The 14,636-nt window shown below is 40.7% G+C and overlaps 2 long non-coding RNA genes across 2 annotated transcripts in view; one reads left to right on the top strand and one right to left on the bottom strand.

Annotated features, from left to right (window-relative positions):
• The window catches only part of LOC129638640 (uncharacterized), a 33,009-nt gene extending 25,568 nt beyond the window's left edge, over window positions 1–7,441 (bottom strand). The window contains exon 1 of the long non-coding RNA XR_008707948.1: window positions 7,199–7,441. This is a non-coding gene — a long non-coding RNA (uncharacterized LOC129638640). The remainder of the gene's footprint in view (window positions 1–7,198) is intronic.
• On the top strand, window positions 6,673–12,449 carry LOC129638641 (uncharacterized). Its single transcript, XR_008707949.1, has 3 exons — window positions 6,673–6,890; window positions 7,503–7,744; window positions 11,977–12,449. It is a non-coding gene; the product is annotated as an uncharacterized LOC129638641 (long non-coding RNA).
• The last annotated feature ends 2,187 nt before the right edge of the window (window positions 12,450–14,636 follow it).

Below are 14,636 nucleotides of genomic sequence, written 5' to 3'. Positions count from 1 at the left end.
AATCCTGAGCAGAAAACAACTGAGGGTCCAATTGAGATGCCCCAAACTGGGCAGATTGCAATGAAAATGCACTTAACATCCTCCTCTAGGTGGACCACTCCTGGGTGAAAGTAAGAACAACAGAATTTTCTCAAAAGGGGATTTATTTCCCTCATTAATTACCTCAGGGTAATTATTTCCCTCTCATATCCCCTATAAGAATTTTGAAAACTGGCTTCTCATATTTTTAATTTGCAATGGATGTAATTTCTAGAATATTGCAGATATACCAAATAGATGTGTTTTAGATATCCTTTTTCTAAATCTTGGTACTACAAGTATAGTTCACTCGTTTTATGAAAAATGTTCAGCATATGACTGAACAATTGGAAAGGTAGTTCTCACTGAAAATTCTCAATTGTTAATAGAATTATAGTTTATAAGTAAAAGTGTGACTTCATTTTTCAATTTCAGTAAATGTATGAATGACATTCTATGGTATCTTCCTCTGTACTGCAAATGTAATATTGTTCAGTGGATAATAAGATAGAAAGCAAGGTAGAAGAAGCCCACTTTTCTGTCTGAAATACATCTCCCAGGATCTGTGCCGTTTCAGTAAGAAATGCACTATTTTTATTTTCTATAATTTCCACTTGTTTCTTTATCTTCCACTTCTTTGTTGAGATTTTCAAATTTTTCATTTGTTTTAAAAGAATTTGTAACTACTTGATAATTACTTTTAGGATGATCACTTCAAACTTCTTGTCATTATTTCAACATTATTCACATCAATGTTTACATCTGTAGAATGTCTTTTAGTATTCAAGCTGTGATTTTCTTGAATCTGTGTTTTGTGATCTCTATCATACCCTGGGCATTTTGAATACCACATTCTAAGATTCTGGACCCTATTCATCTGTATTTTTGTATGATACTTGGGTATAACACACAATGGTGTGGGCTGTATCTTCAGATTCCTGCTCTGATTCCACCTTAGCAAAAGTGGATTGCTGACTCATGCTGCCGCAGTGGTAGCAGACCACCCACTCCAGCCATGGATAACGTCCCAGTCAATGAGAGGCACCAATTCACAACCCTTTTGTAGCCTCAGAATGGGAGTATAAGCTCAGTTCCTCTCTATGCACTGCTGACCCTGGGGAAGGGGGATGGGAATGGGAGACCGAACAATTTGTGAGTGGCTGTAGGGTTGGCAGATGAAGCTTGGCTAGCTTGTCTCTGGTCTCTGAGACATCAAGGGGAAAAGGAGAAAGCTGAGTGCTAAGCAACTCTGCCTCCCAATACTGGATTTGGTTTGGATGATGGGTGGGGGTGAAGTTCAGCTCTCAAGAGAGCTCAGAACACAAAGAGGGGTGAGGGAGAAACCAGAGTATTGAGTAGCCCTATCTCACACCACTTCACGAATGCCAGGTGGATATGGAGGTTCAGCTAACCACTGGCAACAGAGGCACCAGAAATGAGAATGAACGGAGTGCTTACTAGTCACATCCGCACTGTCTCATTCAGTTTACTGTTGTTGAGTGGAGGTGGAGATCTGACTTGCCGCTGGACCCCTCTGACGTTACCCTGACAGGTGAATTGAAGGGTCATCACTGATTTTAGAGAAGCAGGACAGAAGATTAACACCCTTCCTGGCCTCTGAAACCTCAGCGTTTAGGGTGAGGGTTTCCACTGGTGTTTGTCTGGAGAGGAGTTGCAGTATTACCAAACACGTTTTCTGTGTTCAGACTACCCTTTTCATAGACCTTTGGTTACAGGAGTCAACTTTTCTTACAGCTTTGTGTCTGTCATTGTTGGTGATTCTCAGTTGGAGGCTTCTTCAGTGCCTTAGAGAAGGCAATGGCACCCCACTCCAGTACTCTTGCCTGGAAAATCCCATGGATGGAGGAGCCTGATAGGCTGCAGTCCATGGGGTCGCTAGGTGTTGGACACGACTGAGCAACTTCACTTTCACTTTTCACTTTCATGCATTGGAGAAGGAAATGGCAGCCTACTCCAGTATTTTTGCCTGGAGAATCCCAGGGACGGGGGAATCTGGTGGGCTGCTGTCTATGGGGTTGCACAGAACAGCACAGAAAGTTTCTATATGAAAAAGTAGAAAGACCAAGTATCCATTCTCTGTCATCACCTTTCAATAATTATTACTTTTTTCCTGCAGAGTTTGTTTGTATATGTATTTGTGTCTGATTTTGCATTAGACTTCTTGGTCGGATTGCAGAGCCAAACCTGTGAGCCCTCTGAGTGTCTGTGAGTGTGTAAATGAAAATCCTTTTCTCCTAGTTTTGTGAAGATGTGATACTTTTATACTAGAAAGATTTAATACATCTGATTATTGTCTTAAAATTAATCACATCCTAGCTTATTTGGCTTACTGCATCTGAAAATGTTTAAATACTTTTACTGAAAAGAAATACAATAAGTCCCAGAGAAGAAACTGATCTTCCACTACTTTAAATTTGCTGATTTTTCAATATAAGATCAGGATATAGAAGCCACTTGTCTTTCTACCACTTGCAATGAACAATATGAAATGAAATTCAAAGCACATTTCTATTTACAATGGTATCAAAAATAAAATACTTATGAGTTAATTTAACAAAAAAATCACAAAATCCATATCTGAAAAACACAAAATATTTTTGGAATTAATTAAATAAGATCTAAATAAATGGGAAAATATCCCCTGATCATGGTACAGAACACTAAATATTATTACAATGGCAATACTCTCCAAATTGATCTACAGATATAATGCAGTATCTATCAGAAACACAACAGATTGCTTTGTAGAAATGTACAAACTGATTTAAAAATGCATACATATGGAATTACAAGGAACTCAGATTAGTTAAACTTACAAAAAGATAAAGGGAGAGATTTTTATTTCAAAGATTATTTCCCAGTTCTCTATTCCAAAGCCTACTATTCCAAAGCTTACCACAAAGCAATGATAATGAAGATACTGTGAGACTGCCATGGGGATGTACATACAGCTGAACAGAGTAGAATGGAGAGTCCAGAAACAAAACCAAGCATCTTTAGTCAACGAATTTTTGACAAGGGTTTCAAGGACATTCAATGGGAAAAAAAGAATAGCCTTTTCTGCAAATGCTGCTGGGATAACTAAAGAATCACATGTAAAAGAACAGAGTTAGAATTTTTGTCTCACACCATGTACAAAAACTGACAGCAAATGAATCAGAAAAAGTAAGTGTGAAATCTAAAACCACAAAATTCCTAGAAGAAAACATAGGAGTAAATCTTTTAAAAAAAAAATTTGTTTATTTATTTTTATCTGTGCTGGGTGTTCTTTGCTGCACAGGCTTTCCTCTAGTTGTGGTGTGCTGGCTTCTCATTGCAGTGCCTTTTCTTCTTGAGGAGCACAGGCTCTAGGGCACATGGGCTCTTGAGCACAGGCTCCATCCATAGTTGTTGCGCATGGGCTTAGTTGCTCCACAGCATGTGTGATCTTCTCGGATCAGGGATTGAACCTGTGTCTCCTGCATTGGCAGGTGGATTCTTTACCAGTGAGCCACTGGGGAGCCCCTAGGAGTAAATCTTGATGATCTTGGGTTTTGCAAAGAATTTGTCAATATGTCAACAAAAGCAGGAGCAAGAACATATATAATAGACATGAAGGATTTTATAAAAATGAGGCTTTTCTGCTTCAAAAGGTGTCACCCAGAAAGTGAAAACTGCACCCACAGAATAGAGGGAACTATTTGCAAATCATATATCTGATAAGAGACTTGTGTCCTTAATATGTAAGGAACACTTGAAACTCAGTAATAAAAAGACAAACAGCTCAATTTTTAAAACTGGGCAAATGAGCTAAATAGACATTTTTCTAAGGAACATATAAAAATGGGCAATGGGATGCTCAACATCCTTAGTCATTGGGGAAATTTAAATCAAAACCATAATGTGATACCACTTGAAATGCACTTCAAACGTAGCTGGTATGAAAAAGTCAGGTAACACAAAACATTAGTGAGGATATGGAGAAACTGGAACTCTCATTCACTTCTGGTGGGAATATAAAATGGTGCAGTCACTTTGTAAAAACAGCCTGCAAGTTACTGAAATGAATAAATAGAGTTACCATACAATCCAGCAATTCCACTCTAGGTTTAAGAAATGAAAACATATTCACACAAAAATTATAGATTAAATTTTGTGGCAGCATTATTCATAATAGCCCAAAGTGGAAATAGTCCAATTGTCCATCCACTGACTGACAGATAAACAAACTGAGGTATAACCACACTACAGACTATTATTCAGAAACAAAAACAAATGTTTTACTGATATATCCTACAACATGAATCAACATTAAAACATTATGCTTAGTGAAAGAAGCCAGTCAAAAAAGGTCACATGTTATGTAGTTTCACGACCCAGCAATCCCGCTGCTGGGCATACACACTGAAGAAACCAGAATTGAAAGAGACATGTGTACCCCAATGTTCATCAAAGCACTGTTTACAATAGCTTGGACATGGAAGCCACCTAGAGGTCCTTCGGCAGATGAATGGATAAGAAAGTTGTGGTACATATACACAATGGAATATTACTCAGCTATTAAAAAGAATGCATTTGAGTCAGTTTTAATGAGGTGGATGAAACCAGAGCCTATTATACAGAGTGAAGTAAGACAGAAATAAAAACACCAATACAGTATATTAATACATATATATGGAATTTAGAAAGGTGGTAACAACAACACTATATGCGATACAGCAAAAGAGACAGAGATATAAAGAAAAGACTTTTGGACTCTGTGGGAGAAGGCGAGGGTGGGATAATTTGAGAGAATAGCACTGAAACATGTATATTACCCTATGTAAGATAGATGAGTAGTCTAAGTTTGGATCATGAAACAGGGCACTCAAAGTCGGTGCACTGGGACTACCCAGAGGGATGAGATGGGCAGGGAGGTGCGAGGCGGGTTCAGGCTGGGGGAGACACATGTACACCTGTGGCTGATTCATGTCAGTGTATGGCAAAAACCACCACAATATTGTAAAGTAATTTGCCTCCAATTAAAATAATTAATTAAAAAAATCCAAAATAGGGAAATCTATAAAGTAGTTTCCTAGTTGCTTAAGGCTTAAGGGGTAGGAGTAATGGGGTGACAGAGGGCTCAAGGGTTAGGTGTTTCTTCTTGAAATGATGAAAGACTTCTAAAATTGTCTATGATGGTGGTTGCACAAATCTGTGAATATACTAAAGACAAATGAATTGTACAGTTTGGGTGAATTGTATGATATGTGAATTGTATGATATGTGAAATCTCAGAAAGAATCTGCTTGTGATTCAGGAGACCCGGGTTTGATCCCTGGGTTGGGAAGATCCCCTGGAGAAGGGAATGACAATCCACACCAGTATTTTTGTCTGCTTGCTGACATGTTGCAGTCGTACTGAGGGGCCCATGTGGACATCACTCATTGCTGTGTGTCCACCTTGCTCCTGGTGGGATGAAAGATGTATATCAAAACTGTTCTCAGCAATTCCCATACTTCTCTGAGTAAACATCCTGGGGTTTTCTCTTCTTGGAAATGAAATACCTTGATCATTGTAATCTGATTTGGGAATAATACATAATTTCTCCAAATGCCAGAACAAAGTCCTAGGAAAATATCATGACTAATGAAGCAGACTCACCAACTTTTATAATCTAGAATGAAGTATCGCACAGCTCTAAAAATGTTGGAAGACCTCACTATAGTTTACTTTCTGGGATATGAGAGATTGGGAGGATCCACAGCCCAGGAGAAAGCAAGTATATTGGAAAGGACTTGGGTTGAGGATCTGATCTATGATGTTAGTTTGAGCTATGCCTTTGTCATGCTGGGTCATCTGAGGACATTCACTTAACATCTTGAACCCTTATCTCCCATTAATACTCTAGAGGCGTAATAAAATATACCTTGAATATTTGGTGTTGTAGTTCAGAGCTCAAAGATTATTTTCCTACTTGAAAGAAGAATTAGAAAAATGAAACATAGGTCTGAAAAAAATGTACAGAATGTAACCTGGAGAGACAGAATGATGGAAAGTACCAAAAGAGAGTAGATGAGAGTTAAAAGGGAGGTGGTGTCTAAATCTAATAGTCATTTAATTAGAGTTCAAGAAAGAGAAGAATAGAGAAGTATTTGAAGGGATCACAATTGGGAAACATCCAAAAGTAATAAAAGACATCAAATTGTCATAAACACATTAATAAGAGAGAAAAACTTTAAGGAAAATATACTGTAGAGAAGGTAAACATTCCATAGTTATAAAAGGTTTTATTTTATAAGAATAACTAATAAAGGAATTCTAAATTTATGCACCACTTATCGTAGGAGTCAAAATACATGCAGCAAAAATTGACAGAAGTAAATGGAGAAATAAACAGTTACAGTGAGGTATTTAACAGCTCACTGAATTACAAGTAAAACAGACAAAAAAAATCAGTTAGATGGGGAAGTTTTGAACAACATGAGTGACAAAATTAATTCAGAGTAGAACACTGCACATAACAACTGTGGCTGGAACATTCCAGAATACTCTTGGCTATAAATCAAGCCTCAAGAAACTTCAACGAGAATAATACAATCTACCCTGAATGGTTCATGTGAGGATTCAAAGGTAAAAGTGGTTTCTCTGCCCCTCCCTTATCCAATTATGAATCCCAAGATTTCCAACACTCTCCACCCCAGTGACCTCCCCTCTCTCCAAATATTTATCCTGAGAGGTATCAAAGGCAAACAAGGCTTTGGACACAGACTGAGCAACTGAACAACAACACATAGGAAGAGAGTCCAGCGTGAACTGAACTTGTAAATTGTCCAGTGTGAAATGAACTTGAATCCCTGAAAAGAAGGATGGAGACATTTTTACAGATGGGAGTATGCTAAGGGAAAGGCGCTGGGGGATGTTTGGATGGGGGTGGGGTGGGTGGTTAGTTCCTATGATGCAACTACTTGGTTTGTTAATTAGCACTTATGTGGGGCTTCCCTGGTGGCTCAGATGGTAAAGAATCTGCCTGCAATGTGGGAGACCTGAGTTCGATGCTCGGGTTGGGACGATCCCCTGGAGAAGGGAATGACTACCACTCCAGTATTCTTGCCCGGAGAATTCCATGGCTGGAGGAACCTGTCAGTCCATGGGGTCGCAAGAGTCAGACACAACTGTGCCAGTTAAGACTTTCACTTACCTGGAAGAAAGACAATCTTCTCTTGTATTCTGACAGGAAGCAGTGGTGTAAATTGAAACACGGTGCTCACTGAAGTTAGGCCCTTATCCTCCCACAGGGACTGGGAACAAGAGGGAAGGTTATCTCCCTGAATTTTTGCACTTCACATACATGACTCTCAGGTCCTTGAGGCAATGTTTTTTATCTCAAATCGAAGAGAAAGGATTATAACTGCAAGCTATCTAACTTCTCTAAGAGTGAGTACTAGGGACAATCTGTCTATTATCAAGTTTTAGATGGAATAAAAAGCAAATTCTATTCCCAGAAACGTGGCTGCGAGGAGCTACCCCACGTCGGAGGTCAGGGGCGGCGGCAAAGAGTGCCAGGCTGCTACAGTGCAGGAGCTGCCAAGAGGAGCTAACCCACGCCCAAAGTTAGGGGCGGCGGCTGGGAGGAGCAACCCCAGGTCCAAGGAGCGGTGGCTGCACAGTTGCAGGAGGGCCAAGAGGAGATACTTCACGTTCAAGGTCAGGAGGGGCGGTGGTGAGGAGATACCCCACGTCCAAGGTAAGAGAAACTCAAGTAAGATGGTAGGTGTTGCAAGAGGGCATCAGAGGGCAGACACACTGAAACCATAACACAGAAAGCTAGTCAATCTAATCACATGGACCACAGCCTTGTCTAACGCAATGAAACTAAGCCATGCCATGTGGGGCCACCCAAGACAGGCAGGTCATGGTGGAGAGGTCTGACAGAATGTGGTCCACTGGAGAAGGGAATGGCAAACCACTTCAGTATTGTTGCCTTGAGAACCTCATAAACAGTATGAAAAGGCAAAATGATAGGATACTGAAAGGGGTACTCCCTGGGTCAGTACGTGCCCAATATGCTACTGGAGATCAGTGGAGAAATAACTCCAGAAAGAATGAAGGGATGGAGCCAAAGCAAAAACAATATCCCATTGTGGATGTGACTGGTGATAGAAGCAAGGTCCGATGCTGTAAAGAGCAAGTCCCAATTGCACAGGGACCTGGAACGTTAGGTCCATGAATCAAGGCAAATTGGAAGTAGTCAAACAGGAGATGGCAAGAGGGAACGTCGACATTCTAGGAATCAGCGAACTAAAATGGACTGGAATGGGTGAATTTAACTCAGATGACCATTATATCTACTACTGGGGGCAGAAATCCCTCAGAAGAAATGGAGTAACCATCATGGTCAACAAAAGAGTCCGAAATGCAGTACTTGGATGCAATCTCAAAAACGACAGAATGATCTCTGTTCGTTTCCAAGGCAAACCATTCAATATCACAGTAATCCAAGTCTATGCCCCAACCGGTAACACTGAAGAAGCTGAAGTCGAACAGTTCTATGAAGACCTACAAGACCTTTTAGAACTAACACCCAAAAAAGATGTCCTTTTCGTTATAGGGGACTGGAATGCAAAAGTAGGAAGTCAAGAAACACCTGGAGTAACAGGCAAATTTGGCCTTGGAATACAGAATGAAGTAGGGCAAAGACTAATAGAGTTTTGCCAAGAGAACGCACTGGTCATAGCAAACACCCTCTTCCAACAACACAAGAGAAGACTCTACACATGGACATCACCAGATGGTCAACACTGAAATCAGATTGATTATATTCTTTGCAGCCAAAGATAGAGAAGCTCTATACAGTCAGCAAAAACAAGACCGGGAGCTGACTGTGGCTCAGATCATGAACTCCTTATTGCCAAATTCAGACTGAAATTGAAGAAAGTAGGGAAAATCAGTAGACCATTCAAGTATGACCTAAATCAAATCCCTTATGATTATACAGTGGAAATGAGAAATAGATTTAAGGGCCTAGATCTGATAGAGTGCCTGATGAACTATGGACAGAGGTTCACGACATGGGACAGGAGACAGGGATCAAGACCATCTCCATGGAAAAGAAACGCAAAAAAGCAAAATGGCTGTCTGGGGAGGTCTTGCAAATAGCTGTGAAAAGAAGAGAAGTGAAAAGCAAAGGAGCAAAGGAAAGATATAAGCATCTGAATGCAAAGTTCCAAAGAATAGCAAGGAGAGATAAGAAAGCCATCCTCAGCGATCAATGCAAAGAAATAGAGGAAAACAACAGAATGGGAAAGACTAGAGATCTCTTCAGGAAAATTAGAGATACCAAGGGAACATTTCATGCAAAGACGGGTTCGATAAAGGACAGAAATGGTATGGACCTAACAGAAGCAGAAGATATTAAGAAGAGATGGCAAGAATACATAGAAGAACTGTACAAAAAAGATCTTCACGACCCAGATAATCACGATGGTGTGATCACTGACCTAGAGCCAGACATTCTGGAATGTGAAGTCAAGTGGGCCTTAGAAAGCATCACTACGAACAAAGCAAGTGGAGGTGATGGAATTTCAGTTGAGCTCTTTCAAATCCTGAAAGGTGATGCTGTGAAAGTGCTGCACTCAATATGCCAGCAAATTTGGAAAACTCAGCAGTGGCCACAGGACTGGAAAAGGTCAGTGTTCATTCCAATCCCAAAGAACGGCAATGCCAAAGAATGCTCAAACTACCACAGAATTGCACTCATCTCACATGCTAGTAAAGTAATGCTCCAAATTCTCCAAGCCAGGCTTCAGCAATATGTGAACTGTGAACTTCCTGTTCAAGCTGGTTTTAGAAAAGGCAGAGGAACCAGAGACCAAATTGTCAACATCTGCTGGATCATTGAAAAAGCAAGAGAGTTCCAGAAAAACATCTATTTCTGCTTTATTGACTATGCCAAAGCCTTTGACTGTGTGGATCACAATAAACTGTGGAAAATTCTTCAAGACATGGGAATACCAGACCACCTGATCTGCCTCTTGAGAAACCTGTATGCAGGTCAGGAAGCAACAGTTAGAACTGGACATGGAACAACAGACTGGTTCCAAATAGGACAAGGAGTACGTCAAGGCTGTATATTGTCAGCCTGCTTATTTAACTTATATGCAGAGTACATCATGAGAAACGCTGGGCTGGAAAGAAGCACAAGCTGGAATCAAGATTACCGGGAGAAATATCAATAACCTCAGATATGCAGATGACACCACCCTTATGGCAGAAAGTGAAGAGGAACTAAAAAGCCTCTTGATGAAAGTGAAAGAGGAGAGTGAAAAAGTTGGCTTAAAGCTCAACATTCAGAAAACGAAGATCATGGCATCCAGTTCCATCACTTCATGGGAAATAGATGTGGAAACAGTGGAAACACTGTCAGACTTTATTTTTCTGGGCTCCAAAATCACTGCAGATGGTGACTGAAGCCATGAAATTAAAAGATGCTTACTCCTTGGAAGGAAAGTTATGACCAACCTAGATAGCATATTCAAAACAGAGACATTCCTTTGCCAACAAAGGTCCATCTATTCAAGGCTGTGGTTTTTCCTGTGGTCATGTATGGATGTGAGAGTTGGACTGTGAAGAAGGCTGAGCGCCGAAGAATTGATGCTTTTGAACTGTGATGCTGGAGAAGACTCTTGAGAGTCCCTTGGACTGCAAGGAGATCCAACCACTCCATTCTGAAGGAGATCAGCCCTGGGATTTCTTTGGAAGGACTGATGCTAAAGCTGAAACTCCAGTACTTTGGCCATCTCATGCGAAGAGTTGACTCATTGGAAAAAACTCTGATGCTGGGAGGGATTGGGGGAAGGAGGAGAGGGGGACGACAGAGGATGAGATGGCTGGATGGCATCACTGACTCAATGGACGTGAGTCTGAGTGAATTCCGGGAGTTGGTGATGGACAGGGAGGCCTGTCGTGCTGCGATTCATGGGGTCGCAAAGAGTCAGACACGACTGACTGACTGAACTGAACTGAACTGATGCAATATTGCTCTTTACAGCATCAGACCTTGCTTCCATCACCAGTCACATCCACACCTGCGTGTTGTTTTTGGTTGTTGGTGTTGCTTTGGCTCCATCCCTTCATTCTTTCTGGGCTTATTTCTCCACTGATCCCCAGTGTCATATTGGGGACCTACCAACCTGGGGAGTTCATTTTTCAGTGTTCTTTTTGCCTTTTCATACTGTTCATGGGGTTCTCAAGACAAGAATACTGAAGTGTTTTGCCATTCCCTTCTCCAGTGGACCACATGCTGTCAGAATGTGGTTCTGCAGGTTCACCTATGTAAATAGTCATATCCTCTGTCTTAATGCTCAGCCAGGGCTTTGGGCAGACCCTGGCGGGCCCATCCCAGGGCCTCACTAAACCATCCAATCAGTAGTAGCGAGTGGGTAATAGCAACCGCTTCTCTACTGATTAGTAAAAGTATTCTTTGGTCAAGCATATTAGCATAAAGTCTATAATATTTACTTCTAATACTTTTCCTTCTTTTGGTAGTACAGAAATTGTTTAAACTTATTCATTGATTATTTGGCAAGGGGTGTTGAGGACTGTGCTGCTTGCCTTGCAGGGTCTTAGTTCACCAACCAGAGACTGAACCTAGCCCAGGGAAGGGAAAACGCTGAGTCCTAACCATTGGACAACCAGGGGAGTTCTCATTGATTTTTAAGCATAAAAATGATACAACTTAAGAATAACCGAGTGCTTATTTGGTTTAAAGAAGACACCATAGAAAATGCCTCGGACTTAATTCTCTTTGTGGGATTTCCCTGGCTGTTCAGTGGTTAAGACTCTGTACTTCCAATGCAGCAGGTCCTGGGTTGGATTCCTGGTTGGGGAACTAAGATCCCACATGCTGCAGGATGGGTCCAAAAAAATAAAAATAAAAAAACAAAAAGACACTAGTTTCTTAATTCTGTTCTTGTTAAGTCCCTTCTCTCCTCAGAGGTCACTCCTTTCCAGTGATTCTGCCTGGACCTTACACACTACCATTTCCGACAGCTCTGTATCCAGGCCTGCAGCAGGATCTCATCTTCCTCATTTTCTTCAGCACCAAGTAGGTGGGTTGTGTACATTGGAGGCATGGTACGGGTATCATCAAAGGAATTAAAAACTAGCTACATGACTCTGAAAAAGCTTTCAACTATGCTAAAATTTATTTTAAAAAATTAAAGTGAAGTTAAGAAGATCTTGTCTATCCATCCAAAAAAATCTCCTACAAAGAATGGTGAGTTATTTAAAAAAAATATTGAGGACATGCTTTATAAGCAAATTTTCAGCATACAAATTAAAAAGGGTGTTAGATTCCCAAAAACCTACATGCAGGAAACAAATTGATAAAAAAGTACTCAGCTGCAAACATGTAGTATCGTGTAGAAAAAAATGGAAGGATGATTCTGAGTATAGAATCTTTGATGTGAAGTATAGACCTTCAGGGGCAAAGGCCAGAATCTCCAGAAACAGAAGATGATTTCCAGGCCTTGTACCCTGGTGGAGTTTACCTGGTTGGATTTCAAGATTGCTTGGAGCCAATAACTCTTTTCTTTATTTTCTCCCATTTGGAGTGGGAATGTCTGTAACTATTATCCTATAACTATCCCGCTACTGTAATTTGGGAAGAGGTTAACTTTTTCACTAGTTTACAGACCCACTGATGGAGAAAATTTTTCCACAGGGAGAATCATACCGTTTCTCACATATTTGATTAAATGATTTACAGGTGAGATTCTGGACTTGATATGTAATACGTTGACACTTTGGGGAATATTGGGATGAAATGAATGTGTTTTGCATGAAGGATGGATATGAACCTTTGACGGGGTCAGAAGACAGACTGTTGTCTGCTGAACAATGCCCTCTAAGGATATCCATGCCCTAGTGCCTGAAATCTGTGAATGTTATTTGATTTGGCAAAAGGGACTTTGCAGATGTGATTAAGTTAAGGATCTTGTGACTATCTTGAAAGCAAAAAGTGAAAGTGCTATTCACTCAGTCCTGTCCGACTCTTTGTGATCCCATAGAGTATATCCCGCCAGGCTCCTCTGACCATGGAACTCTCCAGGAAAGAATACGGAACTGGGTAGCCATTCCCTTCTCCAGGGGATCTTCCCGACCCGGGGATCAAACCCAGGTCTCCTGCATTGTAGGTAGAATCTTTACCATCTGAGCCACCAGGAGACTAGCTTGGTGAGCCCAAATTGTAATAATATATCCTTATGAAGAGGAAAGGAGAAGGACATTTGACACAGACGAAGGAGGGCGGTATTATGACTGAAGCAAGTTGCTATGCTGCTGGTTTGGATGATGGACGAATGTATCACAAGGCAAGGACTATAAGAATGCAACTCTAGATGTAGAAAAGGCAACTTAAGTAATCTCCCCTAGTGAAAGCCTGCCAAATGGACAGTGGCCTTGCTAAAACCTTGGTTTGGACCCAGTAATGTTGATTTTGTACTTGACCTCTGGGGCTAAAACAGAATGAATGTGTATTATTTTAAGCCACTAGGTTCATGTTAATTTGTTATAGCTGCTGTAAGAAAATAACCCAGGGACCTTTCAAGATAATCTAGTACAGTGGCTTCAAACAATCCTCAGAAGAACTTCTTTCAGCTCTGCTTCACCTCAAGCTAAAGAAAAAGCCCAGAAGTGTGTAAAGATGTTCCCTTAACTCACTCGACCTGAGAATATAAACAAAACACCAAACAGGTTCTAACTCCCATCAGCGCTTCTTGTTCCACACTGCACTGTGCATGTGTGCTCAGCTGTGTCCACCTCTTTGTGACCCCATGGACGGTAGCCCACCAGGCTCCTCTATCCATGGAATTTTCTAGGCAAGCATCCTGCACTAGAGCTGGAAACATAGACTGGAAATAAACAATGGAGGGATAAATAAAGTCATATTTATAGAAAGTTTAAAAGAGTGACTGGCTTGTACGTGATCATAACATTATAATGTGTACTTCATTTGCAGAGAGTATCTCTGGAAGGATACACAGAAATGTAAAAACAGCAATGTCTTCTGGGTAGAATGAGACACGAGCATGGGAGAGAAATTGACTTTTTACCATATTTCATCATGTGCACATACTATCAATCCAGGCGGCTCAATGGTAATGTATCCGCTTGTGAATACATGTCCCATCCTACAGCTGAACCAAACTTCTTTTTGTCACATATCGAAGTTGAGAACACTTCATTTTTCTTGAGAGAGATGATGTGAGTATTCACGGGTGGGACAGCCACCATGTTTCTGTTTTTTATCTTCTCTGGTTGAGTGAGTTAAAGGGAATATCTTTGCACATTTCTGGGCTTTTTCTTTAGCTTGAGTTGAAGCAGAGCTGATACACATACAATATGTGTGTTTGTGTATACATATATATTTCCCCTTAAATGGTGAGCAGGATTGAATAGAGCCATCTTTCCCTGTTTAAGATTAGGATTTCTATCTCCTCCACGTGGAGATATAAAACTAACTCAGAATCTCAAAGAAATCAATTATACCAAATTTCGATTGTAAAGGATAAGTCAAAATTCCATTTCAGTCTAATGTCTATATCCAACAACTACCTAGTCATCTCCACAGGGATCCC

This window comes from Bubalus kerabau, chromosome X, assembly GCF_029407905.1.
Source record: "Bubalus kerabau isolate K-KA32 ecotype Philippines breed swamp buffalo chromosome X, PCC_UOA_SB_1v2, whole genome shotgun sequence".
In the NCBI taxonomy this organism is placed as follows: Eukaryota; Metazoa; Chordata; class Mammalia; order Artiodactyla; family Bovidae; genus Bubalus; species Bubalus kerabau.
The sequence above is the reverse complement of the archived record's forward strand: the minus strand, read 5'-3'. Positions and strand labels throughout refer to the sequence as shown.